Source organism: Ascaphus truei, chromosome 13 (genome assembly GCF_040206685.1).
Source record: "Ascaphus truei isolate aAscTru1 chromosome 13, aAscTru1.hap1, whole genome shotgun sequence".
Taxonomy (NCBI): domain Eukaryota; kingdom Metazoa; phylum Chordata; class Amphibia; order Anura; family Ascaphidae; genus Ascaphus; species Ascaphus truei.
Window position 1 is genome coordinate 35,329,277 of NC_134495.1, and position 13,954 is coordinate 35,343,230.

At 54.6% G+C, this 13,954-nt stretch overlaps 1 protein-coding gene across 7 annotated transcripts in view; it reads left to right on the top strand.

Annotated features, from left to right (window-relative positions):
* ZFHX2 (zinc finger homeobox 2) overlaps window positions 1–13,954 on the top strand; it is a 189,988-nt gene that overhangs the window by 8,208 nt on the left and 167,826 nt on the right. The window lies entirely within an intron of this gene.

Here is a 13,954-nt window from a genome sequence, read left to right on the forward strand (position 1 = left end):
CACGCACCACGCTGCACACACATATAACACGCATGCTGCACACACATATAACGCGCACCACGCTGCACACACATATAACATGCACCACGCTGCACACACATATAACATGCACCATGCTGCACACACATATAACACGCATGCTGCACACACATATAACGCGCACCACGCTGCACACACATATAACACGCACCACGCTGCACACACATATAACACGCATGCTGCACACACATATAACGCGCACCACGCTGCACACACATATAATATGCACCACGCTGCACACACATATAACACGCATGCTGCACACACATATAACACGCACCACGCTGCACACACATATAACATGCACCACGCTGCACACACATATAACACGCATGCTGCACACACATATAACACGCATGCTGCACACACATATAACGCGCACCACGCTGCACACAAATATAACACGCACCACACTGCACACAAATATAACATGCATGCTGCACACACATATAACACGCACCACGCTGCACACACATATAACGCGCACCACGCTGCACACAAATATAACACGCACCACGCTGCACACAAATATAACACGCACCACGCTGCACACACATATAACACGCATGCTGCACACACATATAACACGCACCACGCTGCACACACATATAACACACACCACGCTGCACACACATATAACACGCACCACGCTGCACACACATATAACACGCACGCTGCACACACATATAACACGCACGCTGCACACACATATAACACGCACGCTGCACACACATATAACACGCACCACGCTGCACACACATATAACACGCACGCTGCACACACATATAACACGCACCACGCTGCACACACATATAACACGCACCACGCTGCACACACATATAACACGCACCACGCTGCACACACATATAACACGCACCACGCTGCACACACATATAACACGCACCACGCTGCACACACATATAACACGCACCACGCTGCACACACATATAACACGCATGCTGCACACACATATAACACGCACCACGCTGCACACACATATAACACGCACCACGCTGCACACACATATAACACGCACCACGCTGCACACACATATAACACGCACACTGCACACACATATAACACACACGCTGCACACACATATAACACGCACCACGCTGCACACACATATAACACGCACCACGCTGCACACACATATAACACGCACCACGCTGCACACACATATAACACGCACCACGCTGCACACACACATAACACGCACCACGCTGCACACACACATAACACGCACCACGTTGCACACAAATATAACACGCACCACGCTGCACACACATATAACACGCACCACGCTGCACACACATATAACACGCACCACGCTGCACACACATATAACACGCACACTGCACACACATATAACACGCACGCTGCACACACATATAACACGCACACTGCACACACATATAACACGCACGCTGCACACACATATAACACGCACCACGCTGCACACACATATAACACGCACGCTGCACACACATATAACATGCACCACGCTGCGCACACATATAACACGCACGCTGCACACACATATAACACGCACCACGCTGCACACACATATAACACGCACCACGCTGCACACACATATAACACGCACCACGCTGCACACACATATAACACGCACGCTGCACACACACATATAACACGCACGCTGCACACACATATAAGACGCACGCTGCACACACATATAACACGCACGCTGCACACACATATAACACGCACGCTGCACACACATATAACACGCACCACGCTGCACACACATATAACACGCACGCTGCACACACATATAACACGCACGCTGCACACACATATAACACGCACGCTGCACACACATATAACACGCACGCTGCACACACATATAACACGCAGGGACTCCTCTTCTACAATGTTACTTTTATGTCTGAAGCACTTATTCCCATGATCTGTTATTTATATGAATGTCACGCTTATTACTGCTGTGAAGCGCTATGTACAGTAAATAAAGACATACACATACACATATAACACGCACGCTGCACATACACATATAACACGCACGCTGCACACACATATAACACGCACACTGCACACACATATAACACGCATGCTGCACAAACATATAACACGCACGCTGCACACACATATAACACGCACGCTGCACACACATATAACACGCACGCTGCACACACATATAACACGCACACTGCACACACACATATAACACGCACGCTGCACACACACATATAACACGCACGCTGCACACACATATAACACGCACACTGCACACACACATATAACACGCACGCTGCACACACATATAACACGCACACTGCACACACATATAACATGCACACTGCACACACATATATCACACACTGTACACACATATAACGCATGCTGCACACACATATAACACGCACGCTGCACATACACATATCACACGCACGCTGCACACACATATAACACGCACACTGCACACACATATAACACGCATGCTGCACAAACATATAACACGCACGCTGCACACACATATAACACGCACGCTGCACACACATATAACACGCACGCTGCACACACATATAACACGCACACTGCACACACACATATAACACGCACGCTGCACACACACATATAACACGCACGCTGCACACACATATAACACGCACGCTGCACACACATATAACACGCACACTGCACACACACATATAACACGCACGCTGCACACACATATAACACGCACACTGCACACACACATAACATGCACGCTGCACACACATATAACACGCATGCTGCACACACATATAACACGCACACTGCACACACATATAACATGCACGCTGCACACACATAACACGCACGCTGCACACACATATAACACACACATACTGTATATTCACATATACACGCACGCTGCACACACATATAACACACCAGTTGCACACACATATAACACACGCTGCACACACACATATAACACAGCCGCTGCACACACATATAACACGCACGCTGCACACACATATAACATGCACCACGCTGCACACACATATAACACGCATGCTGCACACACATATAACACGCACGCTGCACACACATATAACGCGCACCACGCTGCACACACATATAACACGCATGCTGCACACACATATAACGCGCACCACGCTGCACACACATATAACACGCACCACACTGCACAAACATATAACACGCACCACGCTGCACACACATATAACACGCACCACACTGCACACACATATAACACGCACCACACTGCACACACATATAACACGCACACTGCACACACATATAACACGCACGCTGCACACACATATAACACGTACCACGCTGCACACACACATAACACGCACAATGCACACAAATTTAACACGCACCACGCTGCACACACATATAACACGCACCACGCTGCACACACATATAACACGCACGCTGCACACACATATAACACGCAACACGCTGCACACACATATAACACGCACCACGCTGCACACACATATAACACGCACGCTGCACACACATATAACATGCACCACGCTGCACACACATATAACACGCATGCTGCACACACATATAACACACACCTCGCTGCACACACATATAACACGCACCACGCTGCACACACATATAACACGCACCACGCTGCACACACATATAACACGCACGCTGCACACACATATAACACGCACACTGCACACACATATAACACGCACGCTGCACACACATATAACACGCACCACGCTGCACACACATATAACACGCACGCTGCACACACATATAACATGCACCACGCTGCGCACACATATAACACGCACGCTGCACACACATATAACATGCACCACGCTGCGCACACATATAACACGCATGCTGCACACACATATAACACGCACCACGCTGCACACACATATAACACGCACCACGCTGCACACACATATAACACGCATGCTGCACACACATATAACGCGCACCACGCTGCACACACATATAACACGCACCACGCTGCGCACACATATAACACGCACGCTGCACACACATATAACACACACCACGCTGCACACACATAACACGCACGATGCACACAAATATAACACGCACCACGCTGCACACACATATAACACGCACCACGCTGCACACACATATAACACGCACCACGCTGCACACACATATAACACGCACCACGCTGCACACACATATAACACGCACGCTGCACACACATATAACACGCAGGGACTCCTCTTCTACAATGTTACTTTTATGTCTGAAGCACTTATTCCCATGATCTGTTATTTATATGAATGTCACGCTTATTACTGCTGTGAAGCGCTATGTACAGTAAATAAAGACATACACATACACATATAACACGCATGCTGCACACACATATAACACGCACGCTGCACACACATATAACACGCACGCTGCACATACACATATAACACGCACGCTGCACACACATATAACACGCACACTGCACACACATATAACGCATGCTGCACAAACATATAACACGCACGCTGCACACACATATAACACGCACGCTGCACACACATATAACACGCACGCTGCACACACATATAACACGCACACTGCACACACACATATAACACGCACACTGCACACACACATATAACACGCACGCTGCACACACATATAACACGCACACTGCACACACACATATAACACGCACGCTGCACACACACATATAATACGCACGCTGCACACACATATAACACGCACACTGCACACACATATAACACGCACACTGCACACACACCTATAACACGCCCGCTGCACACACATATATAAACCCAGCCGCTGCACACACACATATAACACAGCCGCTGCACACATATATAACACAGCCTCTGCACACACATATAACACACACCATGCTGCACACACATATAACACGCACGCTGCACACACATATAACACGCACGCTGCACACACATATAACACGCACGCTGCACACACATATAACACGCACGCTGCACACACATATAACACGCACGCTGCACACACATATAACACGCACGCTGCACACACATATAACACGCACGCTGCACACACATATAACACGCACGCTGCACACACACATATAACACGCACGCTGCACACACATATAACACGCACGCTGCACACACATATAACACGCACGCTGCACACACATATAACACGCACGCTGCACACACACATATACCACGCACGCTGCACACACATATAACACGCACGCTGCACACACACATATAACACGCACGCTGCACACACATATAACACGCACGCTGCACACACATATAACATGCATGCTGCACACACATATAACACCGCGCTAGCTGGCAGCCTGTGTAGTATATATTGGGAGCTCATATTTCCGCGGCACAGACAGCGAGCTGACACCTCACTCTCTTAACGCACCGTTAGGAAGACATTGTATTGATTTTCCCATCCTTCTTCCCCCCCCCCTCCTCCTCTCATCCTCTCTCACACCCCTCCTCTCTCTCTCTCCTCTCCCACACCCATCCTCCCTCTCTCATCCACTCTCTCTCCCTCCCCACCCCCCTTCCTCCTCTCCCTCTCCCCCCTCCTCTCTCTCTCCCTCCCCTCCTCCCTCTCTCCCCTCCTCCCTCTCCCCTCCCCACCCCCCTTCTCCCTCCCCACCCCCCCTTCTCCCTCTCTCCCTCCCCACCCCCCCCTCCTCCCTCTCCCTCCCCACCCCCCCTCCTCCCTCTCTCCCCACCCACCCCTCCTCCCTCTCTCCCCAACCCCCCTCCTCCCTCTTTCCCCCCCCCTCCTCCCTCTCTCATCCTCTCTCTCTCCCTCCCCAAACCCCCTCCTCCCTCTCTCATCCTCTCCACACCCCTCCTCCCTCTCTCTCATCCTCTCTCTCTCCCCACCCCCTCCTCCCTCTCTCATCCTCTCTCTCCCCCCACACCCCTCCTCCCTCTCTCATCCTCCCTCTCTCCCTCCTTACACCCTCCTCCCTCTCTCATCCTATCTCTCTCCCACCCCCTCCTCCCTCTCTAATCCACTGTCTCTCCCTCCCACACCCCCCTCCTCCCTCTCTCTCTCCCTCCGCACCCCCCCCCCCCTCCCTCTCTCACACCCCTCCTCCCTCTCTCTCATCCTCTCTCTCCCCACCCCCTCCTCCCTCTCTCATCCTCTCTCTCTCTCTCCCTCCCCACACCCCTCCTCCCTCTCTCCCCACACCCCTCCTCCCTCTCTCATCCTCTCTCTCTCCCACCCCCCTCCTCCCTCTCTCATCCTCTCTCTCTCCCACCCCCCTCCTCCCTCTCTAATCCTCTCTCTCTCCCACCCCCCTCCTCCCTCTCTAATCCACTTCTCTCCCTCCCCACACCCCCTCCTCCCTCTCATTCTCTCACTCTCCCTCCCCACCCCCTCCTCCCTCTCATCCTCTCACTCTCCCTCCCACCCCCTCCTCCCTCTCTCATCCTCTCTCTCCCTCCCCACCCCCCTCCTCCCTCTCTCGTCCTCTCTCTCTCCCTCCCCACACCCAATCCTCCCTCTCTCATCCTCTCTCTCTCCCTCCCCACACCCCCTCCTCCCTCTCTCCTCTCTCTCTCCCTCCCCACCCCCCTCCTCCCTCTCTCATCCCTTCTCTCTCCCTCCCTACACCCCTCCTCCCACTCTCATTTCTCTCTCTCCCTCCCCACACCCCCTCCTCCCTCTCTCATCCTATCTCTCCCTCTCTCACACCCCCTCCTCTCTCTCTCATCCTCTCTCCCTCCCCACCCCATCCTCCCTCTCTCATCCTCTCTCTCCCTCCCCACACCCCTCTGATCCCTCTCTCCCCACTCCCCACCTCCCTCTTCCCCCCCCCCTCCTCCCTCTCATCCTCTCTCTCACCCTCCCCAACCCCCTCCTCCCTCTCTCATCCTCTCCACACCCCTCCTCCCTCTCTCTCATCCTCTCACTCTCCCCACCCCCACCTCCCACTCTCATCCACCTCTCCCCCCACACCCCTTTCCCTCTCTCATCCTCCCTCTCTCCCTCCTACACCCTCCTCCCTCTCTCATCCTATCTCTCTCCCACCCCCTCCTCCACCCTAATCCACTGTCACTCCCTCCCACACCCCCTCCTCCCTCTCCCTCTCCCACCCCCCCTCCTCCCTCTCACACCCCCTCCTCCCTCTCTCACACCACTCACACCCCACCCCCCTCCTCCCTCACTCATCCACTCTCTCTCTCCCTCCCCACACCCCTCCACCCTCTCACCCCACACCCCTCCTCCCACACTCATCCTCTCTCACTCCCACCCCCCTCCACCTCCACACCTCTCTCTCACCCACCCCCCTCCTCCCTCTCTAATCCTCTCTCTCTCCCACCCCCTCCTCCCTCTCTAATCCACTGTCTCTCCCTCCCCACACCCCTCCACCCTCTCATTCTCTCACTCTCCTCCCCACACCCCCACCTCCCTCTCATCCACTCACTCACCCTCCCCACCCCTCCTCCCTCTCTCATCCTCTCTCTCCCTCCCCACCCCCCTCCTCCCTCTCTCGTCCTCTCTCTCTCCCACCCCACACCCCCTCCTCCCTCTCTCATCCTCTCTCTCTCCCTCCCCACACCCCCTCCTCCCTCACTCCACTCACTCTCCCTCCCCACACCCCCCCTCCCTCTCTCCTCTCTCCTCCCTCCCCACCCCCCTCCTCCCACTCTCATCCTCTCTCTCTCCCTCCCCACACCCCCTCCTCCCTCTCTCACCTATCTCTCCCTCTCTCACACCCCCTCCTCTCTCTCTCATCCTCTCTACCACCCCACCCCATCCTCCCTCTCATCCTCTCTCTCCCTCCCCACACCCCTCTATCCCTCTCTCCCCACACCCCTCCTACCTCTCTCATCCTCTCTCTCTCCCTCCCCACCCCATCCTCCCTCTCTCATCCTCTCTCCCTCCCCACACCCCCTCCTCCCTCTCTCTTCCTCTCTCTCTCCCTCCCCACCCCCCTCCTCCCTCTCTCATCCTATCGCTCACTCTCTCACACCCCCTCCTCTCTCTCTCATCCACTCTCCCTCCCCACCCCATCCTCCCTCTCTCATCCTCTCTCTCCCTCCCCACACCCCTCTGATCCCTCTCTCCCCACACCCCTCCTACCTCTCTCATCCTCTCTCTCTCCCTCCCCACCCCATCCTCCCTCTCTCATTTTTCTCCCTCCCCACACCCCCTCCTCCCACACACTTCCTCTCTCTCTCTCCCCACCCCCCTCCTCCCTCTCTCATCCTCTCTCTCTCCCTCCCACACCCCCCCTCCTCCCACACTCTCCTCACTCTCTCCCTCCCCCCCCCCTCCTCCCTCTCTCGTCCTCTCTCTCTCCCTCCCCACACCCCCTCCTCCCTCTCTCATCCTCTCTCTCTCCCTCCCCACACCCCCTCCTCCCTCTCTCGTCCTCTCACTCTCCCTCCCCACCCCCCCTCCTCCCCTCTCGTCCTCTCTCTCTCCCTCCCCACACCCCCTCCTCCCTCTCTCATCCTCTCTTCTCCCTCCCCACACCCCCTCCTCCCTCTCTCATCCTCTCTCCCTCCCCACACCCCCTCCTCCCTCTCTCATCCTCTCTCACTCCCTCCCCACCCCCCTCCTCTCTCTCTCATCCTCTCTCTCTCCCTCCCCACACCCCCTCCTCCCTCTCTCATCCTCTCTCCCTCCCCACACCCCCTCCTCCCTCTCTCATCCTCTCTCTCTCCCTCCCCACCCCCCTCCTCCCTCTCTCCTCTCTCTCTCCCTCCCCACCCACCTCCTCCCTCTCATCCCTTCTCTCTCCCTCCCTACACCCCTTCCTCCCACTCTCATCCTCTCTCTCTCCCTCCCCACACCCCCTCCTCCCTCTCTCATCCTATCTCTCCCTCTCTCACACACCCTCCTCTCTCTCTCATCCTCTCTCTCCCTTCCCACCCCTCCTCCCTCTCTCATCCTCTCTCTCCCTCCCCACACCCCTCCTCCCTCTCTCGTCCTCTCTCTCTCCCTCCCCACACCCCTCCTCCCTCTCTCGTCCTCTCTCTCTCCCTCCCCACCCCCCTCCTCCCTCTCTCGTCCTCTCTCTCTCCCTCCCCACCCCTTCCTCCCTCTCTCATCCTCTCTCTCTCCCTCCCCACAACCCTCCTCCCTCTCTCGTCCTCTCTCTCTCCCTCCCCACACCCCCTCCTCCCTCTCTCATCCTCTCTCTCTCCCTCCCCACCCCCTCCTCCCTCTCTCATCTCCTCTCTCTCTCCCTCCCTACATCCCTTCCTCCCTCTCTCAACCTCTCTCTCCCTCCCCACACCCCCTCCTCCCTCTCTCATCCTATCTCTCCCTCTCTCACACCGCCTCCTCTCTCTCTCATCCTCTCTCTCTCTCATCCTCTCTCTCCTCTCCCACAACCCTCCTCCCTCTCTCATCCTCTCTCTCTCCCTCTCTCACGCACTCTCCTCCCTCTCTCATCCTTTCTATCCCTCTCTCACACCCCTCCTCTCTCTCTCTCACTCTCTTTCTCTCTCTCTCTCTCTCTCTCTCTCTCTCTCTCGCTCTCTCTCTCTCTCTCATCCTCTCTTTCTTCCTCTCCCACACCCCTCCTCCCTCCTTCATCCTTTCTCCCTCTCTCACGTACCCTCCTGTCCTCTCTCATCTTCCCTCTCTCACACACCCTCCTCTCCCCTCTCATCAATCCTCTCTCTCACACCCCTTCCTCTCCTCTGTCATCCTCTCTCTCTCACACCCCCTCCTCTTCCACCATCCTCTCTCTCTAGTCTCTCTCACAACCCCTCCTCTTCTCTCTCATCCTTTCTGTCTGTCCTCTCCCTTTCTCTTACATCCCTTCCTCACCTCTGTCATCCTCTCTCCCTCTCTCTCACACACAACCCCTCACTCCTCTCTCTCTCACACCCCCTCCTCTTATCATTTTCTCTCTCCCTCTCTCACACCCCCTCTTCTCTCATCTTCTCTCTCCTCCCCCCCTCTCTCACACCCCTTCCTCTCTTCTCTCACCCTTTCTCTCTCCCTTTCTCACAACCGCTCCTCTTCTCTCTCACCCCCTCCTTTCCTCTCATCCTCTCTCTCTTTCTCACTCTCACACTCCCTCCTCTCCTGTCTCATCCTTTCTCTATCTCCCTCTCTCATCCTCTCTCTCCTCACCCTCTCTCTCACACCCCCTCCTCCCCTCTCTGATCTTCTCTCTCCTCCCCCTCTCACACCCCCTCCTAATCCTCTCTCATCCTCCCTCCCTCTCTCACACACCCTCCTCTTCCCTCTCATCCTCTCTCCTCTCTCACACCCCCCTCCTCCCTCTCTCTCCTCACCCTTTCTCTAACACCCCTCCTCTCCATTCTCACCCTCTCACTCTCACACCCCCTCCTCTCTCATCAATTCTCTCTGTCCTCTATCACACCCCTTCGTTTCTCTCTCTCCTCTCTCACACCACCTCCGCTCCTCTCTCATCCTCTCTCTCACACCTCTCCTCCCTCTCTCTCCTCTCCATTTCTCTAACACCCCCTCCTCTCCACTCTCATCAATTCTCTCTGTCCTCTCTCGCACACCCTCTTCTCGTCACTCATCCTCTCTCCTCGTCCTCTTTCACACCCTCTCTTCTCTCATCCCCTCTCTCTCTCTCACACACACACACCCTCCTCTCCTCTCTTATCCTTTATCTCTCTCTCACACACACCCTCCTCTTCTGTCTTATCCTTTCTATCCCTTCCTCTCTCATCCTTTCTCTCTCCTCTCCCTCTCTTTCTCTCGCACCCCTCCTCTATCATTCAGTCTCTCTCTCCTCTCCCTCTCTCTCTCACCCCCACCTCTCTCATCCTCTCTCTCCTCTTCCTCTCTCTCACACACCCTCCTCTTCCCTCTCATCCTCTCTCTTTCCTCTCTCTCACAACCCATCCTCTCTCATCCTCTCTCTCTCACCCCCTCCTCTCCTCTCTCATCAATTCTCTCCTCTCTCACACCCCCTCCTCTCCTCTCTCACCCCCTCCTCTCCTCTCTCACCCCCTCCTCTCCTCTCTCATCCTCTCTCTCTCACACCCCTTCTCTCCTCTAACACACCCCTCCTCACTCTCTCCTCTCCATTTCTCTAACACCCCCATCCTCTCCACTTTCATCAATTCTCTCTGTCCTCTCTCACACCCCCTCCTATCCTCTCTCTCCTCGCCATCTCTCTCACACAACCTCCTCTCTTCTCTCATCTCTCTCACCCTCCTCTCCTCTCATCCTCTCTCTCACACCACCTCCTCTTCTATCTCATCCTCTCCCTCCTCTCTCTCACACCCCTCTCCTCTCTCACACCACCTCCTGTCCTCTCTCACACCCCCTCCTCTCCTCACTTATCCTTTTCCTCTCCTCTCCTTCTCTCACACCCCATCCTCACCTCTCTCATCCTATCTCTCTTCTCCCTCTCTCAGCCCCCCCACTCTCATCCCTTCTCTCTCCTCCCCTATCTCTCTATCTCTCACCCCCCTCTCTTCTTATCAACACTCCCTTCCTCTCTCTCTCTCACACACACCACCTCCTCTCCTCCCCTCTCGTCTCTCTCTCTCTCCCGCTCCTCTCCACTCTCAACCTCTCTGTCTCATCCTCTCTCTCTCCTCTCTCTCTCTCACCCCCTCCTCTCTCATCCTCTCTCTCACCCCCTCTCTCACCCTCTCCTCTCTCATCAATTTTCTATGTCCTCTCTCACACACCCTTGTCTTCTCTCTCATCCTCTCTCCTCTCTCTCTCACAACCCCTCCTCTCCTCTCTCATCCTCTCTCTCTCTCTCATACCCCCTCCTCTCCTCTCTCATCCTCTCTCTCTCTCACCCCTCCTCTCTTCCACCCCTCCTCTCTTCTCTCATCAATTCTCTCCTCTCTCACACCCCCTCCTCTCCTCTCTCATCCCCTCTCTCACCCCCTCCTCTCCTCTCTCATCCTCTCTCTCTCACACCCCTTCTCTCCTCTAACACACCCCTCCTCACTCTCTCTCCTCTCCATTTCTCTAACACCCCCTCCTCTCCACTTTCATCAATTCTCTCTGTCCTCTCTCACACCCCCTCCTATCCTCTCTCTCCTCGTCCTCTCTCTCACACAACCTCCTCTCTTCTCTCATCTCTCTCACCCTCCTCTCCTCTCATCCTCTCTCACACCTCCTCCTCTTCTATCTCATCCTCTCCCTCCTCTCTCTCACACCCCTCTCCTCTCTCACACCACCTCCTGTCCTCTCTCACACCCCCTCCTCTCCTCACTTATCCTTTTCCTCTCCTCTCCTTCTCTCACACCCCATCCTCTCCTCTCTCATCCTATCTCTCTTCTCCCCCTCTCTCACACCCCCCACTCTCATCCCTTCTCTCTCCTCCCCTATCTCTCACCCCCTCTCTCTATCTCTCACCCCCTCCTCTCTTCTTATCATCACTCTCTTCCTCTCTCTCTCACACACACACCACCTCCTCCCCTCTCGTCTCTCTCTCTCCCGCTCCTCTCCACTCTCAACCTCTCTGTCTCATCCTCTCTCTCACCCCCTCCTCTCCTCTCTCATCAATTCTCTATGTCCTCTCTCAAACACCCTCGTCTTCTCTCTCATCCTCTCTCCTCTCTCTCTCTCACAACCCCTCCTCCTCTCTCATCCTCTCTCTCTCATACCCCCTCCTCTCCTCTCTCATCAATTCTCTCTCTCTCTCTCTCTCTCTCTCTCTCTCTCTCTCTCTCTCTCTCTCTCTCACACACACACACCCTCCTGTCCTCTCTCATCCTCTCTCTCTCACACCCCTCCTCTCCTCTCTCATCCTTTCTCTCACACCCCCTCCTCTCCTCTCTTATAAATTCTCTCTCCTCTCTCTCTCTCTCTCTCTCTCTCTCTCTCTCTCTCTCTCTCTCTCTCTCACACACACACACACCCTCCTCTCCTCTCTCATCCTCTCTCTCTCACACCCCCTCCTCTCCTCTCTCATCAATTCTCTCTGTCCTCTCTCACCCCCCCTCCTCTCCTCTCTCATCCTCTCTCACACCCCCTCCTCTCCCACACCACCTCCTCTTCTCTCTCATCCTCACTCTTTCACACCCCCTCCTCTCTTATCCTCACTCTCTCACACCCCCTCCTCTCTGTCTCTGCCTCTCTCTCACACACACACACACACACACACACACACGCACACACACACACACACACACACACACACACACACACTCACCCCTCCTCTCATATCTCTCTCTCTCTCTCTCACACACACACACACACCCTCTTCTCCTCCTCTCTCACCCCCTCCTCTCCTCTGTCATCCTCTCCTTTCTCATCCTCTCTCTTTCACACCTTCTCTCTCATCCTCTCTCTCTCTTTCTCTCCTCTCCATCTCTTTCACACACCCATACCCCCACCCTCTCTCATCCTATCCCTCTCTCTATCTCTCACCCAAGTCCTCTACTCTCATCCCCATCTCTCACTCCCGCTCCCCTCTCATCCTCCCTCTCTACCTCTTTCACACCCCCTCCTCTCTCTCTCACTCTCTCTCTCTCCCTCACTCTCTCTCCACCTATTCTCTCTCATCCTCTCTCTTTCAGCCTCTTTCTCTTTGATCCACTCTCTTTCTCTAACCCCCCCTCTTTCTCTCACACACACCCTTCTCTCCTCTCTCTCTCAAACCCCCTCCTCTCCGCATATCCTCCCTCTCTCCTCTCTGCATATCTTCTCTCTCATACTCTCTCCTCTCCGCATATACTCACTGCTCTGCAGTTCTCTCTGTCAGGGAAAGGGTTAATCACTGCTCAGAAGGTCACAATAGCAGGGAAGGGTTAATCATCACTTGGCAGGTCTCTGGCAGGGAAGGGGTTAATTATTGCTCTGCCTGTCTCTCTGGAAGGGAAGGGGTTAATTAACGCTCTGCAGGTCTCTGTTAGGGAAGGAGTTAATCATTGCTCTGCAGGTCTCTCTGGCAGGGAAGGGGTTAATCATTGCTCTGCAGGTCTCT